This window comes from Penaeus monodon, chromosome 3, assembly GCF_015228065.2.
Source record: "Penaeus monodon isolate SGIC_2016 chromosome 3, NSTDA_Pmon_1, whole genome shotgun sequence".
NCBI classification, from domain to species: domain Eukaryota; kingdom Metazoa; phylum Arthropoda; class Malacostraca; order Decapoda; family Penaeidae; genus Penaeus; species Penaeus monodon.
This window is the reverse complement of record NC_051388.1, coordinates 50502921-50512556: the sequence shown is the minus strand read 5'-3', so window position 1 is coordinate 50512556 and position 9636 is coordinate 50502921. Positions and strand designations below refer to the sequence as shown.

The 9636-nt window shown below is 36.5% G+C and overlaps 1 pseudogene; it reads right to left on the bottom strand.

Annotated features, from left to right (window-relative positions):
* Positions 1-3184: 3184 nt before the first annotated feature.
* The window catches only part of LOC119596548, a 6607-nt pseudogene continuing 155 nt past the window's right edge, over positions 3185-9636 (bottom strand).

The window sequence follows — 9636 nt, the reverse complement described above, 5'->3', positions numbered from 1 at the left end:
ACACCCACACACACACACACACACACACACACACACACACACACAACACTCTCTCTCTTCTCTCTCTCTGTCTTTTGGCTCTGTCGTCTCTCTCTCTGTCTCTGTGTGTCTCTGTCTCTTTCTCTCTTACTGTCCTCTCTCCTCTCTCTCTTGTGTCTCTCTCTCTCTCTGGTGTGTCCTCTCTCCTTCTCTCTCTGTGTGGTCTCTCTCTCTCTCTGTGTGGTCTCTCTTCTCTCCTCTCCTCTCTGTGCCTCACGTACTCTCTCTCTCTCTCACTCTCTCTCTCCTCTCTCCTCTCGGCCTCCCTCTGCTCTCTCTCTCTCTCTCCTCGCTCCTCGCTCTCCATCTCTCTCTCAGCTCTCCAGAACAAAAATTTACCATACACCTCGGAAACAATAACGCTCATCTCTCTCTCTCTCTCGCTCCTCATCTCTCTCCACTCCTCTCGGTCGCTCGTCTACTCTCTCTCGCTCTCTTCTCTCCCTCAACTCGCGCTCTCTCTCTCTCATCTCGCCTCTCCCTCTCTCTCTCTCGTCTCTCCTGCGCTCCTCTCTCTCCTCCTCTCGCTCTCTCTCTCTCGCTCTCCCTCATCTCTCATCTCTCTCTCTCTCTCTCTCTCTCTCTCTCTCTCTCCCTCTCTCTCTCTCTCTCATCTATCTCTCTACAAAAGTGCTCACTGTTTTGTTACCAAAGCCAAAGCAAGAAAGTGGTTTGCTAAGTTTACACCACAATAGTCCACTATTACGATATACAAGTAATAAGTCCTTTACAGAGTGACACTAGAGACTAGCAACAATTGTTTTCAGGATGTTGTGAGAACAAAACGTGAACAGGGATTTTTGTTTTTCTCATAGGGATACGTTGGTATGCATTGATTTAGTAATAATCATGGAATATTTATGCCTTATATTGCAAGTTCTTAATTTATGTGGTTGATTTAACCCGTACAAGTTACATATTTGACAAGTATCACAGATGTACTGTTGGGAAAGTAAGAATTCTTAAGTAAATTTTATACCTTATATCAATGATACAACAAAAAATGGTCCCTGTTTTTGTTCTGTTTTATCATAATGTCATTGAGCTTTCTTGTTGCCATATAATAGAGATTTATTACCTTTTTTTCTTTATTATTATTATTTCTACAGACCCAAAATGCTGTTTTTCACAAGGGTTAGAGAGCTACTGAACAGAAATCAGAAGCTGTAAGTATAGTGATCCATTATTTTCATTTTCAGTCATGTCCTTTGCAAATATTTATTACTTTTTTGATAATCCCTAAGATATTAATGGAAAGTTTTTTGGTGATAATTGGTTTTATGTCATTCATGTTTGTTTGTTATTTATCTCCATAGATCTTTTGCATGCACAAATATGGACAATTATGTACAGAAATTAAAATTTCAAGTTTTTTTTTTTTGTAGGCTAATGAAAGTTTTTGTGTTCACATTTGAAATTTTTTTTCCACATTATTTTGTGGTTTTTAAATTATATGTAGATTTGTCTGCTGGATTCCTTAAAAAGAAGAAGACTATAATCCTCTCCTTCTGTGCAGGTGGGTCTGAAGGTTGGTGGGCGACAGAGAGGCTGTAATGGGCTGGAGCTAACACTTGGCTAGGCTACGGAAAAGGGAAAATTTTGATGGAAGTTTGTTCAAGATGGTTAGTATATAAGTGGGGCCTTTGATATATTAACAGAATTTTTTCATCTTCATATTATTTATTTTACTGAAGGCAAAGCTTTGAATTTATTGATTGTTTACCTTGTTCAAATAAACCCTGTTTTGATATTGATAGCGGGAAAAGAAATTCCCCATTTCAAAGTGCCCTCAAACTTTTCTTTTCCAGGAGTGCGAGTCATCTTGGACAAGAAAGCGCAGTTGACTTTATTAGGACGGAAATGGATTATGTAGCAAAAACAAATTGTCATCTGAATTTTTTTTTAACACTTCCAAATATAAAAGTCTTTGTGGTTGTGGTGAAAGTTTTTCCATTTAGTAAAATTAGTAGTGAATTACTTTAATAATACAAGTTGTAGGAAATATATAGTGTGAAAAATATTTTTTGTTTTTCTTTACAAATTTCTAATGTTGTTCATTTGTGTTTAAACTGGTCTTGTCCAGATGTAACCCAACAAAGGCAGGAGCCTTATGTCACTAACCTAATGGTTTGAACATTTTGTAACGTTTTTGTCCTTTATCTGATGTAAATATCATCCTTGTATAAATAATACAGAACTCATATATAGGCAACAATCGTTTGATCATTGTCTGTGCAGTGTGAAGTGCTTGCAATTTTGAGTTTTGTTATTCTGTATTGTGCTCTCTTTCCTCATTGAATAACTATGGTCCAAGTGATTAATTTTATTTGTATAAAAAATAAGGTTTTTACGTTTTTCTTTATTTTTGTACTGGTGTAAATTAATATTAGAAAGTAACAGTAATAATTACACCTCTTTCAATCTATACAACATAGAATTTTATTTAGATTGTGAAATGGGATAAATGAACTTTATTTTTTATTCTATTTACCACACTAATTCCATGCAGTCCATGTGAAGAACAGAAGGGAAAATAATTCTTAGGCGTAACTGAGATTTTTTTTGTTCCAAGTTTCTTTCCAAAGACTAGAAACTAAGTTTATAAATAAAATGTGGCACCTTTGATGTATAATAACATTTCCAGATGCTGACCCCCCATCTTAACGTGGTACCTTTGAAAATACATTTATGTAAACACAAAATAGTAATACATTAAAGCATATCTTATATCAACTGAGTATGGCATGTAGACTTAAGTGTATCTTCTTCAAGACATATTTTTCCAGAAACTTTTTGTTGCCATGGAAACGTTTATTTTCGTTATCTGATTCTACTTTGCTTGAATGGGGGTCTCATGCCTTGGTCTCTCTCAACAAGCTCTTGTTCTTCCTGCATGGCTGAAAAGAAAGTCATCAAATCTATTAAAAAATCACATAGCCTACCTGATATAACCCCCCCCCCCCCCCCAGATTACCAAAAAACATAATATAGCACAGGGGGGATAATATTCAGGATATGAACGCACAAAATTATTGCAAGAGAGAGATAAGTATCAGACTAAATATCCTGCAGTTTCAGCCAACATAAATAAGGAAAGCAAAATTTTGCAATTATATGAAATAACAGGGTAGCAATATTCTGGTCACAATGTATAAAACCAGTATTTATTTTCTTATATGTCAGATAATAAAAACAGGGGCTCCTTAGTGTGCCAACAAATAATTTTCTTATATTTTATGTGGAGAAAATTACCTACCTATTTCTTTATAAGATGTGATGTATAGTTAGTTATTCACTTGATTTCTTTATGACAAAATAATTTATAAGACGGGGAAAAAACAGCTGACAATACTGGAAAAATGGACGGTCATAGTCATCCTTTGCAAGCAGAAATGTGCATATTACCAATCTATAACAGTGTAATTAAACCAATGAGTGATGTCTTACCAGGAGATGCTGCAGCAATGGCAGCTAGTTGTGCATCTGATAGGTACTTTGCAGCTGTAGCATCGGTCTCTTGGTATGGCACTGTCTCTGAGGTGGGCATGGAGTGTTGGTACAAGGACAGCATGTTATGGAGTCCTGGCAGGTACATGGTATCCAATACTGGTCTGAAAAGAAGGGGTATTTTGGTAGGACATGGAAGAAAATGAGAAAATGCAAGTATGAGGAGTACAATCACCTTGAAATTCCTTATAGTTTACAGTAAAGTGAATAATTATATTTATTTTTTTCATCAAATATAGTCATTTTTGTAAAGAAAAATATTAGAGACAATATATTACTTGAAAAAATATGCAAACTTCCTTGCCACTCCTTCCATCCCTAATTTTCCTGTAAGCTTCTATGGTTTACAAAAGAAGAGTAAATTCCACAAAGATTTGAGAGTAAAACATGAAAGGTTCGCAGTTTCAAAATACCTATAGCATTATGTTTTTGCAGGAATGGGAAAACTTGTTTATCAAAATGAAGCTCCTAATGCAGAAATTTATGCAGTTATTTTAAATGATCTGAATTTGTGAAGAATCTGGCATGACAAAAGCAAGATGAAAGAAGCAAGAATAAATGTCATTGCATCTGAGGAAGTTGAAACTGCAACTAGGAACAGTGTCTGTATTATCTTTTGTTTTGTAAATTTTCTTCATCTGTAGTGAAAAGAATGACTGAAACAACAACAATATTACAGTAAACAGTTCCTTAATACCTGTTGTTTGAAGCCAGTGTAGCAGGGTCAATGAAACTAATACCAAACTGCATTAACTGTTTCCTGACGGCTTCCGTCTGGGGGTCAATTACTGTTGTTTCCTGTTGATCAGTGGAACTGTTCGACTCCTGAAAAAAGAAAAACCTCTTCACTATCTCATCCAAAGGTTCACTGAAATTATCTTTTATCTCAATGCTGACAGGTGTTACATGACCATGTGTTGGGTGCTGAATGCAGAAATTAGAAGCATGGTAAAAATATAACTTCCTCACTCTGAGCTGTTGGCTGCAGCATATATGACCTTCCAGGAAACAAGGCTACAAGTGACTTTAAGCATACTTTTGAGGGTCTGCATCTTTTAACCCTTATCCGACGGGTAGTATTTATATTGGCCTGGGCCTCGCTGCCAGGGACTTATATCGTCGCCCTAGCATGCGCGACCACTCATGCCAAATACCAGCATCCCATGCTGTTTCTTCGTAATACTATGAAGATATGTTGTATTTTCAGTTTTCATTATTTTTTAAAGTCTCTACTTGCCAAACTTCCTAATAAATCGAGACTGAAGGGTATTTTTGTTGTTATATAGACCCCAATATTGATCATTATTCGATCTATAGTCCGAATAAAATAAGCAGTGTGCGGCATCATGGAGTTGAAATCGTTGGTTTGTTGCATTTTTTTATTTATTGCATGGTAAAAATGAGAAAGTGTTAAAACCGACTTAATCACACTTTCACTGGCAAAAAAATAATCTTTTGCCGTGATTGTAAAAAAAAACTCATGGCATGTCCATACATACTCTATGGCATGTGCGTACGTGTCCCCGGCAGATGGTCCCGCCATGTCATGGCATGTACGTACATTCCACCCGTCGGCAATGGGTTAACTGACTGAACAACTGTTTAGTGCAAACACTTTGGAAGAGGGATGACATGGTATGGCATAGCACCTGTCAACAATAATATTAATGCAGAAATGTTTATTTAACCAACTCTAGGCACATAAACCTCAGACTCGTACCCTCTGTCTCTGGTGACTGGCAGCATTCTCACTTCTTTCCTCTTCCTCTGCAGCCTTAGAATTTTGCAAAATATGCTGAATATTTGTCTGGAAGATATAAATACAAATAATAATTATAATAAGAGAGAGAGCCAGCAGGTAGCTTTTAATAAAAAACACACAAGAACAACAAAAAGATGCTTAAAAAGTATGGCAAGAAATACTTTTCATATCAATGCAGATGTCATACATGTCGAATTGACTTGAAATTGATCATCTATATTCTAAATGTTTTGGGTCAAACAGTAACAGACTAACAGCATACAATTTAAATGCGTGACATGGGTTTAAATGGACAAAGGTCCTAACCCACGAGTAGTGTGGCAAGTTAGGGCCTATCCACATAGAACAAAAGTGAATTTCCACTGAAATCCTACTTCACCAGTCTATCTGAATGTGTTGCTCAAGGAGGGTGAAGAGCCATTGGCAACTCACACATAGGCTCAGTAGTAACTTTGGAAGATAGCTACACATGAACACACAGATGGAGTGCATGCTTATCTCTGAGCTCCTATAGTCGTCCGGATTTCTTGGCTTAAAATAAACCGTTTTCCAATGATTAGTAGATATGAGAATCCAAGGAGTGAGGTTCAATTAAACAACACAGGTAAAGTGGAAAAAAAGAATTTTTGATGGGGCAGTCTGAGCACTTACTGTAGTTATCCCTAAAAATAAATTCCTCTTATTGGAAATATGTTTCAATTTTTAAAATTTATGCCTTTCGTATAAAGAGTAAGACATGAGAATCACTAAATAAGTGAGAAAAGTGCAGTTTCTTTAGTTGGATCATATCTTTGTCCAATATATTATTTGGTTTTTATCACAGAAAATTTATGAAGTAGATTTACATGAAATGCCTGGGAAAATTGTTTTTACAAGCAGCTAAGCACCTATAAACTAGAATTAGGATTAGGGTGATAGGAGATTAAAAGCTATAAGAGGAACAGTGACAAAAATACCTAATTTTACACAATATTGTACACTTGATAAAGATGAAAACCCAGCACCAGGAAAATTCAAAATGGGGCAGTAGGAATACCAATGGACTACTCAAAGCCAAAAATCAAAAAAATATGGTTTAGTATTATAATACTGTGCCAATTTATGTGTCACAACAAATATGGCTCACAATAAATGTAAGCAACAGAGATACTATTTATCTATGAAGTTTCAATATATACCTCTATAGTTAGTTAAGAAAGACACCAGGTGTTGCATATACCCTTAAGTAAAATTCAATATTTCTGACATTTTCTTAAAGCACAATAACAAAACCTATTAAAACTAAACCACAGAAGATAGCTCTCAACATAAGCCTCTTCAATTGAATATAATGTTCTGACGCATGTTGGAAAAAAAAAAAGAAAGAAAGAAGAAAGATAAGAACAAGGAAAGAAAGAAAGAAAGAAAGAAAGAAAGAAAGAAAAGAAAAAAAGAAAAGAAAGAAAGAAAAAAAGAAAAGAAAAGGAAAGAAAGAAAAGAAAAAAAAACAAAAAAGAAATAGAAATGAAAAAGAAAAAGAAAAAGAAACAGAAAACGGAAAAAGAAAGAAAAAGAAAAGACAAAGAAAAAGAAAAAGAAAAGAAAAGAAAAAAAGAAAAGAAAAAAAAAAAAAAAAGCCTCTCTTGCTTTTTATCTTTCTAACCTATGATGTGGGGAAAGATTCAGGAAATGAAAAAAGGAATATGAGGAATCTAACCTCTTATAACCGGGCATGCCTACAGCTGTCATGCAAAAAACCAACTCATCATTGAGCAACTGAGCTGGAGCAGGAAGTTCACTATATACAGCAAACTCCCCAGGCCAAAGGCTAGAGGTTGCCAGAGTCACAGGATGTGATACAAAATGTCGAGACAACCATTGTAGGATTAAATAAATGCTGTTCCAAGCTTACCAAACAAGCAAAAATAACAACTTTTGTGAGGGGGGAAAACATACCATGACATTGTATAAAAAGTCACCCCTGTTGCTTTAGCTGGTGCACTTCCTGATGCTGAGGACTATCGTGGGCGCTGGGAACTGCACATTACTCGCCACTCTCACCCAAGACAGGGAGCCTCCCATTCTACACTTTTCTTCTTTGATTTCTGGAACAAAATGTTAATCCACCATTAGGATTACTATTCTTAAAGTAATACCTGCAATAAACCTTATAAAAATAAGCCTGGAGAAAAATTATATAGGTATCAATAATGAAAGACAAATTTTTATTGGGATATTAGCAGATGTAAAAATACCAATCCTGAGTTCAACATTCCCTAGGATTAATACAGACCTCATACCACAGTCAGCCTCCTGTGCCTACTGCCATCATGGTACTCTGTAATCCTAATGTGGACTTGAAGATCTGGATGGGAGGTCTTCCTCAATAGTTGTCATGACCAACTTTGCATTGTCAGGGACATTTTCCTTGTGCACTGTCCAATTTGTTGCTTGTCTTGAGGAGGAAATCCCTCCTCTTTAATAAGTTGGCTGATTTAATTATCTCTAAATGTTATTCTGCTGTCTTTCCCTGACCTTTTTGTTGCTTGTCTGAAGAAATTTCACAGCTTCTCTAGACTCAAATTTTGCATCTTGCTCAGGGCCTCTTTCAACTGGCATTCTCAGATGGCATAACAGACGCATCAAATCTGCCATGAAATTTCAGATTAATTCCTATGACTTAGTCTCACATTATCAAGCTCTGTCTGACTGCAAGTATCCTTAAATATTTGTTTCTGATTCACTGCGCCTTAGCACTGTGGCCATTACTATTTCTCTCAATATTCTTGGGATTCCTTGTTTCTTGAGCCTCATTATGTTCTGCTTCTATAATAAACTTTTCTAGAGAAACTCTGTAGCCTGAAAAATATTGATCATTCTGTTTCTCAATTAAATGATAAACATTTGGGTTAAAATTGATTACTTGATTGGCCAGAAATTACGATCTGACTGATGAGTGACTTCACTAAGTGGGCGATGAGAGGACTGGATTCCCTGGGATATTAATGTGCTATTATACTACTGAAGGGGTGTATCAACCCTTTCTGTAAGGACTGAGCAAAGTTACTGGGCTCTGTTGTTTTGCCTTCACTAATAGCTGGAGAGTAAGGCTTAACATTTTCCTTGTCAGATCCATATGTTTCGTAAACATCTCTGATTGCTGTTCATCCGTTTTGTGTAAAGTGGTGTTTCTCATCACTCATCACAGGATTCTTATAAAACTGACTGATTGTTGTTACTTGTGATGGCAGGGAAGTTCTTACTCAACATGACGGAATCTTCATGAGATGGAGAATGACTGGTTCGTGTTGGGGAGTTAGCCACTCCTTGTGACAGGTACTGGTTTTCTTGTAATCAGTGGAGAAATCTCCCCTACTGGAGGGGAAGAGCTGTGACCCACCCCTTGTTCACTCCATTTTCTGAGATGGGCTGAAAATCAGAGGGTTGTTAATGCTGTCACTCATCATTGGATTTTAAGTACTGGTGATCCACTAGGTTCTCTCTGAAACTGGCTTCTGTTCTTGCTCTGCAATGCAATTTGGTTTAAATAATTTTCAATTCCCTATTCTAAAATGTTTTGTAGACTGGGAGCTTGAATTTCCCTTGAAGGTGCAGCCTGCTTCCCTGGATTGTTAACGCTGGGATCACTGGTAGCTCTCTGATTGCTACTTTACTGCCTACTTTGGTGAACGGTGCATCCTTTTTTGTGCAGGCTAGTGGGAGTTGATTGTTGTTGCCAAATAAGGCTGTCCTCGCTATCCAAACAATCAGTGAAACTTCTGGTACTAATGGTCTTGGGTGCATTATTATTTCGTAAAAGGACAAGGTGGTGACCCATCAATTGTACTAGCTTTCTAGTCAAGAAAGTTATACCTATTTTCAGTATAAAAGAAAATAAGTTTGAAGAAGAAGACGTGAGAAAAGAAAAAAGAGAGGGAAAAAAAAAGCAGGTGTAACATTTACCAATTCATGAAGTGGTGGCTTGTGAAAATGTATATTCTATGTCAGTATTGTTACAAACCATATCAATACACTTCAGAAGTAATGCTTTCATGCTTGGTTCCCACCATATTTTTTTTCTTAAAAGATACACTTAACTTATTGGTCACTTTACTCTATGATTATCTGAATCCATTTACCAAGTACCAGTCATACAGTTTATAGAATACCAATGAGGATACACTGAAATTTCTCAATCAGATTCCAAAGACAAAACGCCCAAAGTAAAGGCCTGCAGAGGCTCCTGAGAATTTTATAATATGATGTTTTAAACGTTGTTAACACGGTTTCCTCACCTTCATTATTCTGACTTGAACTGCTGACAAGCTTCCCCCTCTGTTCTTCCTTGA